General features: G+C 38.8%; 1 protein-coding gene across 10 annotated transcripts in view; it reads left to right on the plus strand.

The window, feature by feature from the left end:
- SSBP2 (single stranded DNA binding protein 2) overlaps positions 1-17,931 on the plus strand; it is a 204,963-nt gene that overhangs the window by 135,928 nt on the left and 51,104 nt on the right. The window lies entirely within an intron of this gene.

The raw sequence follows: 17,931 nt of genomic DNA on the forward strand, positions 1-17,931 counted from the left end.
TTTAGCTCTGTGGTAAAGCCACAGGCCAGATTTTTAAGATGCTCAAGTTTCAGTGGGAATTAGACCTAGGCAATTAAGAATATCCCACTGAACATCTCCTTGCACATTGGAGGTCTTAACCCTAATGCCTAAAAAAACAAGCCAAGGATTTAGACCATGTGTTGCTTCTATAAAGTTTTGTCATAAATGAAACTAAATACACAGTTAGCACTTTGGACGTTGACAGGACAGAATACTATGATGGAAAAAATTGCAGGTTTTAGTGCAAGGCCAACCTAACAGTTGTAATCCAAGATGCATCTCCTCTTCACTAAAGCTTGGTTGTTTTTCTTTACACTGGCAAACTGTGGCTGTGCAGCAGGAGCAAAAAGTAGCAGCATCTCTAGCATTGAAACAGCTCTTTAGGAAGAACAGAAATTTCCACTTCACAGACTTGATCTCATGATGTGAAAGAAACAACCCAGATTTCCAGGATTGTGATGTGGGGAGAACGTCATCATAGGATGTTCTGTAAATACCAAATGCTGAAATCCAAGTAGAGAAAAGTGTCTTTCTCCTTCTTCTCTGAGATACACAGACAAAAGAAGCATATTTCATCTGGAAAAAAGGAAGAAATGTTTTATTTATTTTTTTATCCAAATGGTGTTTGCACAAAAATGGCAGAATATCAGCAGTCTTTATTTGCACTGTATGTACGTGACAAAGTTATTATGTATGGTCTTCCTTTTCCTACAGTCACAGAGGGAAAAACTGCTATCTGCAGTATTGATGCCTACATAAAGAAACCCTGAACCTGGCATGAACATGTTGTTTCCTTTATCAACTCAAAAGCCGAGGCGTAATTTTTAATACATGAATGAAAAGATACTTGCAAGTGAAGGAGAAAATACCTTACTGTTGCCAGTCACAAAATCCTCGGGAGTTGGCAGAACTAATTAATTATTTTATTTCTGCTTTTACTGTTTTTAACAGCTGATTAGGTAAATTTTTTTTAAAACACAATTTTATCTTAATTTTTATATTGAATAATATTTTACTTTATTTTAGCTGTCTACTCCAGTTGTAATGTCAAAGGAATTTAAAGTTTGTTTTCTTTTACTGTCTTTGAGGACAATTAAGAGGGGAAAGGGGTTCAGATAGGGCAAGTATGTGAAACACAGAGGAGAGAGTAACTATTTCAAAGGTTTTGTGGGAGTTTTGTTTTTAGAAGTGTGAAAAGACTTCTAGCCACTCTAGATCTTTAAAGATGTAAGAAAGACAGGATGATAGAAAGTTAAGTATGGTTAAACTTCCTTGTCTTTCAGTATCTGACTTAAGTCTTGCTATCTGACTTAAGTCTTACTTGGAGCCCCACCAACAGCTGACTCTTTTTGCAAGGCCTGGGATGGAAAACAAACAGGGGAAAATCCATTTTCAGTGTAACATACTTTATGACATTAATCAGAGCTATCATGAACTCAACAGCATAGCCAATGAGTCTTCTGCAAGGCAGGTTCCAAGAGCTGGTCTACACAGTCTGTTCTGGTCTCCTCAAGACATCACCCTTCACCTCTCCTTGAAACTGCTGGGTCTGTGCCATCATGTCTCTCTGTAACATGCAATACTCAAGATTAGTCCCATACGGTTTTAATTGATAGATAACTACTTTCCTCAGTTGAATGACCTTGTCAACAGAAGAAACATTTTTCAAGAGATTGTTACTTTTTGCTGTAGTCATCTACTTAAGAGTATATGTAAAGAAATAACATGCTAGTTAGCAAATCCAACTGCAAGTTCGATAGCGGATGAATTGATGTGGTTGGGAGCAATCCCAGTAAGGGGACCTAAGCCAAAATCCAGTCAGTTACATAACAATGTGCTGAAACTGTAAGGTGTGTATAAAGCAAGTATGTACAGACAGTCCATGACAATGTGTTGCTCTGTTGGAGTGAGTGTTGTCAAGAAGCAGTTAATATCTGGTTGTAATACCTACGGACAGAGCTGAATCTTACCAATGTCAATTTATCTGAAGACAAGAAGTTATATTGGCAGACATAGCCGTGTATGTGAACCTTGAAAATTGAGGAGCATAATCTGCTGCCATAAAAAGCAGGTGAAATGACAAGCAAGAAAGAGAAACTCGTGATCAAAACTTCCTACTTCTTTCACAGGTGCTTTCTTTCTAGTACACCTTTAACTAGACAGTCGGTTTCTGTATACTCTTCAGCAAGTCGTCTGATCTCAACTGATCACAAGAATAAACCAAATCACAGAAAACATGTTCATCTGTCTTGATGTGAATACAGAGAAACTTCAGCCTTTCTATGAACTGCCAGTCTTCTTTCACTAAGAGTTTGGAATTTAGACCTGCAATTTACTCCTATTATGAAAGTGAACAATTCAGGTTTTTAAGATTCAGAAGATTATAGAAACAGTGGGAGAATGGTGCTTATATCTATATTTAGTTCACTAAGACTTTGCACTACGAAAACATAGTAACATTTCAACACCTTTGCAACCTAAGATTTATCTAGAAGGTCATCCTGGAATGATAAAGGTGCCTTTTGCTTTCATGAAATGTTTGGATTGGCCTAAGGTAAAGCTGTTGACAGCCATTACCTTCCAGCTCTGCTTGGCTAACTCAGAATTGCTAAACAATTTAATGTCATTTCATTTCTCATCAGTAGTGTCTCTTGGTTTTGTACTGCAACTCTACTTCGGTGTGCAGCACTAACCACTAACTGGGATGTAAGCGAAATGGATGCTTTTACTGCTGCAGTTACTTCTTACCAGACAAGTTAGGGGAAGGTGGCAACTTAGATGGGGACTGTGCTGGGAACCAAGAAACACTACCTGGGTTACAGTTTTATTGGCACTGCTGACCACTAGCGTTATTTCTGTGACCTTTATTTTTTAGAAAAGAAAATAAATCTCTTTTATTTTTCAGAAAAGAAAATAATCAGTACACTAGTATAGCATGTGGAGGTAGAAGTATGGTTTCTCAGACAGTATCTGGTAAAACACTCTTCTTAAAATGAGGTTTTCACATATATGTAGGCCACTAGCACTAACATTAATTAGCAATCTCTGGCATTTTATGCCTGGTCCACAGCGGTGGACTTCCGAAGCCAGCAGCTGAATTTCTCTTGTATCTCTTTGTACTTGTAGTTTTATACTTCAGTTCAGATGATGGATGATGATCACTACAGTGCTGACAGTCCAAAAAGGCAACACCTTGCAATGATACAGTGAAAGAAAGGTGGTAGAGTTGTGCACAACTATTATCATCAAATTAAATGACTTTTTTTAAAAAAGTGTCAAAAACTAAATTTGAAAGTCAAGGAAACAGTTTTATGTGGTGTTAGGATGTGTCTTAATTTCATCTACTGGTGTGTATGTATTTTAATGTAACTTTAAATTTCATAGCTATGTATATTTTTATCATTACCTTCTTTCAGTACATAGAATAGGTGATACTCTGGAAATAAATAGAAGTTACACAGTAACTGAATCTGCTCTTGGTTCATTAGCAGCAAAACTGAGTGTGAGACTGCATACAGGAGGAGGGACAATAGTTTTGTCATACAAGACTCATAAACCCAAAAAAGTTGGATTTTGTCTCAGGCTGAAATAACTGGTCAAGTGCAGTTCAATGGGGGTGATGTCTGGTGGGTCAGTGGCTAAGTTGCTTTCTTGAATACGGATCCTCAGAGAAGGTTAATCGTTGGTTGACTTTAATAAGGTCTTTGACACCGTTTCCCACAGTATTCTCGGGGTGAAACTGGCTGCTTGTGGCTTGGATGGGCACACGCTTCGCTGGGTAAAAACTGGCTGGATGGCCGGGCCCAAAGAGTTGTGGTGAACGGAGTTAAATCCAGTTGGCGGCCGGTCACGAGTGGTGTCCCCCAGGGCTCGGTTTTGGGGCCACTCCTGTTTAACATCTTTATTGATGATCTAGACGAGGGGATCGAGTGCACCCTCAGTAAGTTTGCAGATGACACCAAGTTGGGTGGGAGTGTTGATCTGCTCAAGGGTAGGGAGGCTCTGCAGAGAGATCGGGACAGGCTGGAGCGATGGGCTGAGGCCAGCTGTAGGAGTTTCAATAAGGCCAAATGCCGGGTGCTGCACTTGGGCCACAACAACCCCCAGCAGTGCTACAGGCTTGGGGAGGAGTGGCTGGGGAGCTGCCAGTCAGAGAGGGACCTGGGGGGGTTGATTGACAGCCGGCTGAACAGGATCCAGCAGTGTGCCCAGGTGGCCAAGAAGGCCAATGGCATCCTGGCTTGTATCAGCAATAGCGTGTGGCCAGCAGGGACAGGGAAGGGATCTTACCCCTGTACTCGGCACTGGTGAGGCCGCACCTTGATGACTGTGTTCAGTTTTGGGCCCCTCACTACAAAAAGGACATTGAATTACTTGAGCGTGTCCAGAGAAGGGCAACGAAGCTGGTGAAGGGTCTGGAGCACATGTCGTACAAGGAGCGGCTGAGGGAACTGGGGTTGTTTAGTCTGGAGAAGAGGAGGCTGAGGGGAGACCTCATCGCCCTCTACAACTACCTGAAAGGAGGTTGCAGAGAACTGGGGATGAGTCTCTTCAACGAAGTAACAAGCAATAGGACAAGAGGGAATGGCCTCAAGTTGCACCAAGGAAGGTTTAGACTAGATATTAGGAAGCATTTGTTTCCAGAAGGGGTTGTTGGGTGTTGGAATGGGCTGCCCAGGGAGGTGGTGGAGTCCCCATCCCTGGAGGGGTTTAAGAGTCGGGTTGACCCAGCGCTGAGGGATATGGTGGAGTTGGGAACTGTCAATGTTAGGTTAATGGTTGGACTAGATGAACTTCAAGGTCTTTTCCAACCTTGGTGATTCTGTGATTCTGTGAATCAGACTGCGAGCCTGGATGCTAAAACATGATGTGCAGTTCATCCCTAAGTTACCCATGTTTTTCCTGGCTAAACCAAGACAAGTCATTTCAATTCTCTTTCTTCATGTTACTCCACCTGTTAAAACAGAATGTAGTCAGTGACAATCCTTTTAAAAGATTATTAATTACTTGGGCAACAGAAGTCATAAAACTATATTAGATTGAAAAAGGTAAGATGGCTGTATACATTTCTGAATTGCTCATCTAACTCCAGTCTGAGTCTTGAAACACATCATCAGTTTACCAGTTTTCCTCTCTAGACAACATCCTGTACATGAAGCTAAGGTGTGAGGAAGGCACTTAGCTACTATGGTAATAATGTCATTTAGGACATTTTCTGTGCTGTTTTTTAGCATCAGAGTTACTATGTTGGTAGTTTCTTCATATGCCATCCACAGAGATCAATGTGACCTAGTCTTTGTCCCTCTTTTTGGAGTCCTATCTGACATTAAAATAGGGTAACTAGAGGATTATTACTTACATTACTTATTCAGATTATAATAATTATTTACCTTTGGGTCTAGACATTAGAGGATGCATATAATGTCAGCAGCCAGAGCTTTACAAATTGTTCTAATAAACTTATTTACAGTGAGTTAAATTCATCCACTTGTGATCAAAGAGGATTAGGGAATGAAATTCAGAGTTGCAGATTTTCACAGCCAATATTCCAGTTTCTGGCCTGAGGACAGCCAGCATTTTTCACCAGGGTTGGTTATGTGTAGTTCAGAATTGTTACTTGTGAAAGCCCTCTTAGATACAGGCAGAGTAATGTCCTCAAAGTGTTCAGTACTAGCCTCACTTCCTTCTTCTTGAGGACAATGAGGTTGGAAAAATATCATGTTTTATATTTGCACATCATGGTACAGTATGTATTTAGAAAATAACAGCATGAACATTTGGAAATATTGTCACAGAAATTTTGAAGCCTGGATACACTTCTGTTCCGCAGCACGTGCCAGTGTGCCCGTGTGAAGTGTGAGGGTTGTGTTCAGGTGCAAACCACTGCTCTTCAGGTAGTGAAGTGCCAGCCTGTTTCCATCCATCTCTTCACTGATCTTTAAATTGGCCAAAAAATTTGAGATATATTTGGTTTTTTTGCAAACTATTTGTTTGATCTTTGTGGACAATATCAGCTTTAGTAGGCAAATAAACAGAGGCCAGAGGGAAGTTTTGAGCTTGTGTTCATTGAATTATTTTGAATTTTTAAACGGAATGAAAAGTGTTGCTTTTACAGGATTTTATTTATCTTTTAGTTACTTTTCCAGTTTTAACACACCTAAATGCAGAGTTAAAATCATAGAATCATGGAATGGTTTGGGTTGGAAGGAACCCTTAAAGGTCATCTAGTCCAACCCCTGTGCCACGGTCAGGGACACCTTCCACTAGACCAGGTTGCTCAGAAGTTCTAGGTTCTAATCCAGTGGAATTCATCATGTTTCTCCAAGTTAGTGACAACTAGCACTGTTGAATATCTGACCCTGGTTGCTTACTTTTGCTCTGCAATTGTGAGAAACATTTAAATGCATGTTTAATTAAGCCCCAGTTATCTTCACCTCTTTTATTACATGGTGGTCTAAAAGTTTGCTGTGTCTGCTTTTGTATAAGGAACCTGTCTGGTTTTCAGAGGCACTCAGGCAGGTAACATTGGGTTTGTACTTAACTCACCTGGGAAACACTGCTGAATTGTTAACTCATCAAGTGCCAGATGAGATTTAGAGGAAGCGGGTTGTCTGATAATTGACAGTTCACTTGTTTGATTTGGTAATATTTTTAGAAGTTAAGTTCTACCACTGACTATGCCTTTTCACATATAAGTAAAGCACTCTTTCTTTTAAATGCATTATTTTTTATTCAACAAATTTGTTAACATTAGTTCTAGTTGAGCTTGCCACTAAACCTGATTTCTGTAGTGCATATATATATATATTCTAAAGGAATTGTCAAATGTTTCCTTCATTCACCAATTTGTGATCATCAGATATACTTGGAATGGCATGGGAAAAATGTGTCGACACCATGTTTGAAATACAAATGTTACATATTCCTCTTATGTAAAGGGGGGGGCGGGGGGGGACCGGGGGACGGGGGAGGGGGGGGGGGTACGGGGACGGACGAGACAGACCGAACCCAATGCCCCAAAGTAATGTGAGGCTGTCGTGCCATCTAGTGGCAGTTGTTCATTCTCATTTTAGCTCAATCCATATTATTCTATAAAGTATTATTTTTAGCCTTGTTGTGCCTTAGTAGAGGTGACCTAATGCATTAGGAGAGTATCATTACAGTAAGACACATGAACAGAGAGAACTTTTACATTTCTTTTCCTGCCTTGCATTACTATTTGCTATAAAAAATGAGTTTAAATAGCATTTAGATAGTGAAAATAAGCAAAGTAAGTTAGAGAACTAAAAATCAATAATGACGCACACCTCTTGCATTTTGAAACAGAAATAGTGAACTATTTATATTTTAAAAGAAAATGGATTTCTAAGCTCACTTTTGTGTAAGGATATAAAATATAATGTGCTGTTTAAATTTATACTTCTATTTACAGTCTGTAGTAAAGTCATGCTATGAGACATTTTAAAAAGATAGAACTTGTATTACAAATTCAATAAATGCAGCATTTGATTAGAACAGTTAAATCTTTGCTATATACCCCCAAGAAAACTAACAAGCAAAATGATGATTGGGCTGTTTTCCAAGGGAAAGTGTAGAATATGTGTTCCTTTTTAAAAGTCATTGGTCAAAGTCTCCCAAACAAATATGGATGGCACCTTTATATATCCTCTGATTCCACGGCAGCTGGTGTAAAGACAGCCCATTTGTGGTTTCACTCAGTCCTTGCACTCACTTTAACCTAGCTCATGTGTATTAGTCTCCCAAAACTACTGCATTGGCCAGGGATCTGCTGGGAACATGATCCTCAGCCCCTTCACACTTGCAGAACATCCTCCCCAATTGCTCATTTGAACAAGCATCCAGCAGTAAGAATGATGAGGAAGGAGAAATCCTCCAGTGTCCCTTTAAAGCCATTTTGGAGTGGCTGTGTTGCTTCTGTGAATTGTCCACTGAGGGGTCGTTGTTTGCACAAGGAATGAGGATTCCTAATTCCAGCTGCTAAATTACATGACTAAAGCTGGAAGATGCAGGCATCTCTCAGACTGGTGTTCGCAGGACCATAACGTGGATCTATATCGATTTGAAAATGTTTTGGGGTTTTTTTTTAAATGCCTTTGATCTCTTTCAACTATTGTTTTCCCTTAACACTCACATAGTTTCCTGGTTTTCCAGGGAATTACCGTTTTTTACCCCCCATCTTCAAACAGCCATACTTCATTAACAATGGTAGCATCCTGCTTCGTCACTTACCTTTAACTGCTGAGCCTCATGTTATTCCCACTTTTGCAGCACTGCCTTTTTTTTATTCTAAACTAAAATGTACAAATCATTAAAAATGATCTGGAGCGTGACTGCAGAATTAGATGGATTTTCTACATGTTCACACCTATCCTAAATTCCAGTGGAGCAAATGAGATAACTGCAGGGGAAGGAGTGAAAAGTTAAAGAATTGGGCCCTTAGCAGAGCAGATACAGTGAAGTCTCAGAAGCTTAAAAAGTATCATGCGTTGTTAAAACATTACTGTGAGCGGAGGAAATGTCACCAAAACTACAAATAAAGTTTGTGCGTAAAGCTAGCAGCTTTGGTAGGCCTTGAAATGCTTTGAAAATAGATTTTAAAGGGGATTTTTTCCCCTGGGTTTATATAATTAATTTTAGTAAGCAGAATTTTATTGTATTTTTGGAATCTCTGTTGTTTGTAAAGACATCCACCCCTGTATAGCAGACTGACAGCCACTGGGAATACTCAAGTGCATAAAACTATGTGTATGTCTAATTCTTTGTAGAATTGGGATCTGTGCATTTTTGTCCTTGCCAGTATCAGGCTGTATTTTAAAATGCTTTAATTTTTAAAATTACTTTGACTTTTTAGACTATGTGAGATTGAATTAGCATCTAGAGAGGTCTGTAAGTAGTTTGTGTTTGTTCCTATCTTTTTTGTTCATTGTCTCTAAATGCCAGGAAAAAAGTCAACTTTAAAAAGAGAAAGGTGTCCAACATCTGCTGGCTTTGATAATTCTATCCTACAGTTGTGTTAATGGTTTTACTGCTCATAACCGTTAGAACAAATTAAGACTGCTCAGCTTGAGTAGCTAAATAAGCTCTGAGCCCAGCTTCCCCTGCCGCCCCTTCCATGTGTACATCTCAAGCAGCCACAGACCCACTGCTAGCTGTGAAGTGGTGCAAGGGGAAGAGGTGGAGTTGGGCACAAGTCATATCGCTAGGAAATCTGTTCTGAACTTTATAATCTTATCCTGAAAATTCAAGTTCTCTCTTTGTGAGATAAACCTCAGAAATTTAAGCGTACGGATCGTACACTGAAATTGGCATTATAGTTGGTGCTGAAGTGATACTAAAGAGTAGGAGAAGGGCTGTCATTTATATACCATGCTTCCTTCTGCTGAGGTTAATTCAGTTACTGTCAGAGTCTGACTCTTGCTTTTTACATGAGACACAAGTGCTTGGGTTTGAAGCCAAAATGACGATAATGCAGGTAGCTTTGAAATAGTGTATTTATTAAATACAACAGCAGGAATAACAAACTCCAGCTTGTCATTGTCAAAGTTGTTCCAAAAACTCAATTGTATATCATAATCAGGGGTGATTAGGTGGTTTACTAAGAAAATGCTTTCTTAAGCTTAGTGATCTGTGTGTGTGATGCCTGGATTATAAAAGCACAGTTTGTTTATTTTTTGAAAAGAGGGTGATACTCCTTGATGTTTTCATTCTACGTTGTCAGGTTTGAAATACTCTATTTTCTGTAACATTTGTATTTAATAAAAATTAAAGTAAAAACTATTAACCTGATTTAAAATGCATGTAGGTAATAGCCCTTTAAAGTTTCATTTCTTCCAAAATTTCCATTAAATATCATGTGTAGAACTTAGCCCGTTTCTCTCCCATTTTCTAAATCTTCTTGAGTGTGAGATAATGACATTTCCCACAAAGTGAGACAGATGTAATAACAGTATAATTCCTAAAGATCATCTATTATCAAAATGAGTGTTATTTACTTTCTCAAATTTCTGGAGAAGTAGCCAGGCAAGTGGGCAGATCCTGCTCTTAGCATCACAGAGAAATGTCTAGCTAGGGACAAAAGGGTTTTGGTGGTTTTTTTTTTAAGAGGGTTTGTTTCTTCATTCTGCTGTGCCGTGTATGCAAGGTATGAATTGCAGTATTCTTCCATATGGTGGAATGAGTCCTGTATTTCTTGACCAGGGATAAAGCATTAATTTTGTTTGAAATGCTAGTATTGTTGTAACTTTTGGAATTTTAGATGTGGAAAGACAGATGTGTGTGAAAGGCTTTTCAATTTTTAATATTGATATTTTTAATTTTGTGCTATACTCTAAATTAAATCAAACCTCTTACTGTTGCTATTTATAGGTTGCTGGAGTGTGTCAGACTGCTCTTAGAAAACCATAAATACGGAAATTATTTTTACAGGGATCTTCGTCTGAAGCACAGAGGAGAACTTGCTCATGGAAATAGGTTTGGTCATCAGGAAAGGCCAATGTAGAGAGAAATCCTGTCTTGGTGCTGAGAATCTAATACAATTTTATGTGAAACAGTGTAGATGAAAACATCTAGTTTGATTTATACAGGTAGATTACAAGTTGTGTAGTGTGTAACCCAAATTTGATCTCTGAAACACTTTAGCAAAATATAAAACCAAGACCTCTAACACTGTGGTAGCCATTTGGGGGGCACAGGAAGACAAGAAGGGTTGTATAATTAATAGTAAAACGCAGTTGAATAGGAAAACAATTTTTTGTTAAGAATTGATGATAGCCTGTCTGAGCTTTGCAGTGGATAAGTTACGTGTTTGTGCTTATCAGCAGGCTGTGCCTGCACAAGAGTGTCATTTTGAGAGCTAATTTAGTTTAGTCCTGGTTAGAATTAAAATGTGTTAATGAGGAGTGTCTTATACGCTGTGGTGACTGTTACTGCTGATGGAGATGTCCACAAAAAAACACAGAGGAAACTAAATAAATGAAAGTATATGAATTGTAAACTCACTTGGATACATTCAATTCACACATATTTTATGGTTCAGCACTGGTATTCTTCAAGAGTACCAAACCCCGTTTCATTGAAAATGGAAGTATGCACACCAGTGGGAATTGTAAAGCACCTCTAAACCATTTTATAAAATACAGAAATCTTAAGGAGATACATTAAAATGTTACTTCCTAGTCATTTTTCAGTACTGCTACCATAATAAGAAAATTAAGTAAAACTATCAAGCAGTCTTATTTCTTGCCATTTGGACTATAAATAGTTAAGTGATGTCAATCTTTATAACCAGAAATAGAGTTTGAAAACCAAAAAAGATGAATTGTATTTTCAGAGACAGAATAGGTAACTTCGCAATTTAATTCATTTTTTTAATGGAGGAGAGGAGAACAAAGATTTCTGGTTTATTTCACTTCTAATTTAGAACTCTAAATTAATAAGTGAAGAGACTTAGTCATGAGAATTCCCACCTATCTTATGACCTTGATGGTGGCAGCTTGGACTCTCTTACAATACCTACTCCTCCAGTAGCAGCACAATTAATTAATTTGTCATAGCGTGTAAACATTAGATCTGCAGTTCCAGTTTCAGTAGTGTTTAGAATTTGTGCTGATTATGGTGACTGAATTATACAAACCAATTAATACCATTTCAGTCCTTTTTTTATACTGAGTGCTAAAACTGTGTTGTATCTTGTATTTTTTAATTTGTGTTGTGCTCTTGTTATTCCCCTAAGTGATGTTCTCCAGTTAGGAGCATCATCCACTTCTCAGGGTGTTGAGACATACAATCTAAGCACATTGCTCTAAATTTGATAATGCAGGTTAAAAAAACCCCACAGTATGCTGAAAAACAGTTATCACTTGTTTTTTGTTTGCTTCTAAAACCATTAATTTAGAGGTGTTTTAGGGAAGCTCTGCGGAGCACTGTCCGGTGCAAGCAGAACCTGTTCCTGTGCTTTCTTAAGCCATGAAAAATGCAGTAAGACAGTGGCATGGGTGTCCTCTTCTGGGTCGGGATGGAGCTGTTGTTAGAGACCGATCCTCTCTCCCCACTGTCCACCACTGAACTGCAGTGGGGTGGTGCTGCCCCAGGCTGGGGCAGAGAGAGGTCCCTGGCAGGCAGAGATGTCCCAGGTAAGGCCACTTGCAGGCGGTTGGCCAGGCTTGGCTGACACTGTGCTGAAGTACCCAAGATATGTAAAACACCTTCCCTTTTCTGAGATTTCCTGTAGGAATGCTCATCTTGGGCACAGCAGGAGGGCCGAGCTGGGCAGGGACATCTTCATGGCATGAGTGCTCAGTGCATCAAGCTGGGGCTTCCATGCATCCGGCTTAGCAGGTCACCCGCTGCAACCCAGTTGGCCTCAGAGGGTGTATTTTGGCTGGATAAGGGCTGCCCTGCTTTCTGCAGCAGCCTTAAATGTAGTCATTTAAACCAGATTGGTGGTATGCTTTAAAACACACCTTCTGTCTTCCTTTGACCAGACAAACGCATATTTTCCCAACCTGAAAAAAACCTTTTAGTACAGCCAGCTGGGAAGATGTTAATGTGAATTGAGATGAGCGTTGTTATTTTCACAGAATCACTGAATAATTGAGGTTGGAAAAGACCTTGAAGATCATCCAGTCCAACCATTAACCTCACACTGACCGTTCTCAACTCCACCAGATCCCTCAGCGCTGGGTCAACCCAACTCATAAACCCCTCCAGGGATGGGGACTCCACCACTCCCTGGGCAGCCCATTCCAACACCCAACAACCCCTTCTGGAAACAAATGCTTCCTAATATCTAGTCTAAACCTTCCTTGGTGCAACTTGAGGCCATTCCCTCTTGTCCTATCGCTTGTTACTTGGTTCAAGAGACTCATCCCCAGCTCTCTGCAACCTCCTTTCAGGTAGCTGTAGAGGGCGATGAGGTCTCCCCTCAGCCTCCTCTTCTCCAAACTAAACAACCCCAGTTCCCTCAGCCGCTCCTCCTACGACATGTGCTCCAGACCCTTCACCAGCTTCATTGCCCTTCTCTGGACACACTCAAGTCATTCAATGTCCTTTTTGTAGTGAGGGGCCCAAAACTGAACACAGTCATCGAGGTGCGGCCTCACCAGTGCCGAGTACAGGGGCAAGATCCCTTCCCTGTCCCTGCTGGCCACGTTATTTCTGATACAAGCCAGGATGCCATTGGCCTTCTTGGCCACCTGGGCACACTGCTGGGTCATGCTCAGCCGTCTGAAATCTTTTTTCAAGCTTTTTTAAAGGTACCGTTACTGAGACAGGTGAGTTTTTTCTTGCCATGTAGGCAGGGTTCTCCTGTTCAAGCAATATTCATTCCATTTTATTTTCTTCAGCCCGAGCTTTGTTCGCTGGCATTTTGACTCTTGGTATTTTTACAGTTAGCAGATGTGTGCAACCTCTCCATTACTCATGCCCAATAACTGCAGTAATACTTTTTGAACTACATTTATTTGTTTTCCTGGTGTGTGCGTGTTTGCTACATGAGGTTGTGCTATTCAGTATAACAAGTCATAGGGTAATATGTGTGTATTGGAACAGATATGGATATTTATGGTAAATTCATCTCAATAGGAATTTGGTCTAAATAGGAATTGAAATGTAAGCAATATTCAGGATTAATTTGTTGATTGTAGATTATTGTAAGTTGTGCAATATATGTGGGACAAAATGTGGTCAATGAATGTAATGGTATGAGTAAAAAAAGGATAATAATGTCAGTGCAAAAATACCCCACCCAAACCCATATTTGGAAGCAAGTAAATTGTATTCCCAGCTTTTGGAAAGGAAGTAAATTTAAACAAAAATAGATTTATTGCAATCTGTCATATTTAGTAGAACACCATCTTTTAAATTCTTTTATTCCACCAGTATTAGGTACAAGAAAACCAAAACACGCCATGTTCTAGAGTTGCCCAAACAACTAAAAAAAGGTAGAGTAAGAATTACACAGCTGGCAGAAGAACGTGCCAGCTTCTATGCCATTATGTCATCACCCTCCTGGTGGGTGTTTTTTGTGAAATCATTTTTCCGGAATACTGGAACCAAAATATGGGCAGTAAGACTACTGTGCTTCAATGCTGCTTATTCAAAGACTTCCCTACTGAGAAACTTATTATCTGCTTGTCCCCTTGTGTTCCCAGAGATTAAGAAAAATAGTATTTTATGAGATTTTTACATTGCATATGCCCACACAACTCGAAAAATTGTATTAAATACACAGTTTATAAGATAACCTTTACTCTCCCTGTACACCGTTGGATTCTTTCTTTAGCAGGAAGATAACAAAAAGTAGTAGAAAGTCTGCCACCATGATTCAAGTTCTTGAACTTTAATTCTTTTTAAGTATTTTTAACAATTCAACATGATAGGATGCTCTAAGTAAGAACAGGGAGCTTACTAAATTTAACATTTCACATACTGATTTTATATTGTGTAGTCTCTCTTCTAGTATCATTTTAGTATTTTTTTTTAAGTACTTCTTTTAGGTGGTTTTTTTTTTTTTTTCACTTTTAAGTTAATAAATACATGTGTTCTGTGGTGACTATAGAAAAGGCTTTTCTGGCTTCTTTTTCACCCAGATTAGTAGAGGCTTCTGCTTATATTTCTTCGGTCTCAGCTGCATGACAGCAGCCTTCAAGATGCTTTTTGTGATACCGAATTACTGAATTTTATACCCGAAGACAGTAATTACAATATACTGGCGTTTGCAGATGTGTTTAGTCGGCTGTTCTCCAAAACAGTTACCGGAATCTTCTGCAGTTGCTGCAACTTGTGTGACACATCTTTTCAAACATTGGTGGCATCTCCATCTCAATTGTGGCTTAGATATGACATTTCTTGCCTGCTACTTTGTTTTCTTCATGTTACTTTCTTTTTTCTTTTTTTTCCTGTGTTTTTTTCTTGTTTGTTCATTTTAGGTTTGGTTTGGGTTTTTCTTGGGGGTTTGGTTTAGTTTTTTGCTTTTCTTAATACATGAGTATGTGCCAGTTCCTGAACTCCATTTGAGAGGTTAATTGCAGCTTATGGAAGTGCACAATAGTGTTGTTTACACTTCCTTGTACTTGTAATGTCCCTGTTGCAGATCAGAGGGACTTGAAGGCTGCAGTAGTGACTAGAAACCCTTGAGAGTCACTTCAGCACCTGGAAATTACTGTGGGATGGAGCCACTCTGGTAATAGCCTTCTTCTTCAAGTCAGATTAGCTTCAAGAGATTGGTTTCCCTGAGACAGGCTTTGCAACATCTTAAGCAAGATCTGGCCCTGAAATGCCACATATATTATTTGAAGAGTATCGTACATCCTTTTGCATAGAGAGGCTCTAGGAGATAATACCTCTTGCCCATCTGTCTTGTTGCTACCTGATAGCTAAAGTTATTGGTGCATTAGTAAATCACGTATCTTCTGGCATATTTTTCCAGCTTAATTATTTATTTCTATTTTTTACCCTATTTTTTGAAGAGTCATACTTCTATAATCCTTAGGTGGAAGAAGTGCTCTTGTATTCTGTGCATCACTGACAACCCTCTCGTTCCCTGCTAGCTGGAGTAGGCAAGAAAGTATTTGATTCATTACCATGGCACCTATCCAGTCACCCCCTCTGAACTCTGAGACAAATAAGGAGTGTATCTTGCTGAAAATTTAGTGTGGAGATCCATTAAAGGTTTTCGACTATCAAGATGCTGAATTTTGGATTGACAGAAGGCTGAGGTAGCAGGCAGAAATGTCCAAGTCTTCAACATGAGAAGAATTTATTGTTTGTCTTCAGAAGAAAAATGCTACACCGGCCAATTCAAAATCTGGTCACTGGTTTTAATTTAATGCCCATAATTTGAACCCATTACTTTTTGTGATTCATGTGCAGCAATATCGTTAAGAGAAGGGGAAGAAAAAGTTTCCAAGAAGTCAAGGAAAGAGATCTACTAGCTGTAAGAAATATAAGTCCATGTAAGTCCAGTCCTTAAGACATGGTCATTTCAGCAACCCTTAACAATAAAGTAAAACTAGATCAGAGACTAAATGTCAGCTGTTCTTAGTAATTACAAAGGATGTGGTGAAACAACATATGACAGAAAGTGCCTACTGCTTGAGTTTGTGTCTTTCAGAATGCCTGGTGCTTAATAATATGTATGTGTGTGTGTGTGTGTGTGTTTGTGTGTGTGTGTGAGAGAGAGACTTGAAAAAATGCTACCAATGTAGTGAAAAGCTGTTCATATTTATTTTCATTAAAACGTTTGACAGAATTTCTTTCTTGTCTTGATCCATCTCAGTAGAACTTTTTGTGGACAAACATGACATTGGGAGAGGGAGAAGTTTAGTAGCTGGCACAAAAATGAGAATATTTGAAGTTTTTCTTTTTAATGGTAGAATTTTTGTGGTGAGTTTAAATACTAAATGTTGGTCCAAATCAGTGTAAAATTTTTTAGAATTGTCCTTGAACATTACTATCTCACCATTTTCTGCAATGCTATATGGACCTTTATGGATACTTATATTCATTAAAACATTAGTTGTGCTTCCCAGTTTTTTATATATATTTTCTGCCTATTGAACTGGGCAGTGTTTGTATCCATGGATCATCAAGAACCATGAGAACTACTTGAAATTTACTAGATGAAGTCATATGTTGCAGTTCCATTTGGGTTCAGTTGCTTAAAGAATAGGAGAAGGTTTAAACACTTCCACAAATATTTTTAAGGGGAATACATAGATAAGTAAATATTTATAGTATATAAACCTTCTTGCAAGACAGAGTTGTATCAAAGATGCTCCTGTAGTTACTCCATGCAATAAACTAACAAGTCAGTTAAGAATAGATGAGCTGGCTCTTAAATTAAAGTCTCCTTTGATGCCTGCTTAGGAAACAATGCCTCAGAAAAAATTTTAAAAATCATGACTTATATATAATTTCAGAGAAGAATCCTAGACTTACTCTCTGAGTCTTTTATTGAATAGACTTGAGACCTACTTAGATCCAGACCTTCGCAAAAATTTGAAGCAGTTACTGACCTCAGGGGCACAGCAAACCAAAAAATATGGACTCTTAATTGTCAGGCAGAAAAAATGCAAGTCATATTTTGAAAAGAGAAATGGTGACTTTGTATGAGTAAGCCTCTTTCTCTCCTTAATGCAGTAGAGTATTTGTTTCGGCTGTTAAAATAAAATTTCAATTCTGTACAAAAGGTAAGTCTTAGGTATTTTTATGAATGCATAGAAAGGTGAACCCACTGGGAAGAGAGGGGACAAGCACGTTTCCATCCTGCTTGAAAGGAGCAGATGTTCTGCCAATAATGCACTATTACATACTTATATTAGTAGTGTGATTCTGCATTAAGATATGGTTGACTTGAGAGACACTACTGATTTTCCTTTTATGAGATGTACAAGTTAAGGTTTCATTTGCTGAGTGAGGCAAGCCAAATCCAAGTTACTCACTAGAGTGTGTGCACTCCATACAATGCACTTGGTTGACCTTTATGGAAATTGTTGAAATTCTAATTTCCTTACACTTTTACTGCTTTATAAGGGCCTGCGTGTTTACAGCCTTCACCACATGTACAACCCTTTTTCTTTCTTTCTTATCAGCAAATCTTGCCATCAGAGAGAGGGCATGAAGAAGCCTCCTTCTTCTATAGCTCATCATTTCAAATGCCTTTTTTATTAAAGTAATTTTTCACAATTGTCATTGAACTTCCATCTCCAGTTTGTGCACTCTCTGTGTTTTAAATTGCTTTCTAGTACCTATTCTGAATGCGTATTTATCTAGGTTACATTATTTCAGCTTTCATCTGATTCTGAGATGTGAAAGGTTCCGTTAAATTTTTTATGCAAGATCATAGGAAAAATTGCTAATTATTGGTAACATAATTATAATTCTTTTGCT

This window comes from Strix uralensis, chromosome Z (genome assembly GCF_047716275.1).
Source record: "Strix uralensis isolate ZFMK-TIS-50842 chromosome Z, bStrUra1, whole genome shotgun sequence".
Lineage (NCBI taxonomy): Eukaryota > Metazoa > Chordata > Aves > Strigiformes > Strigidae > Strix > Strix uralensis.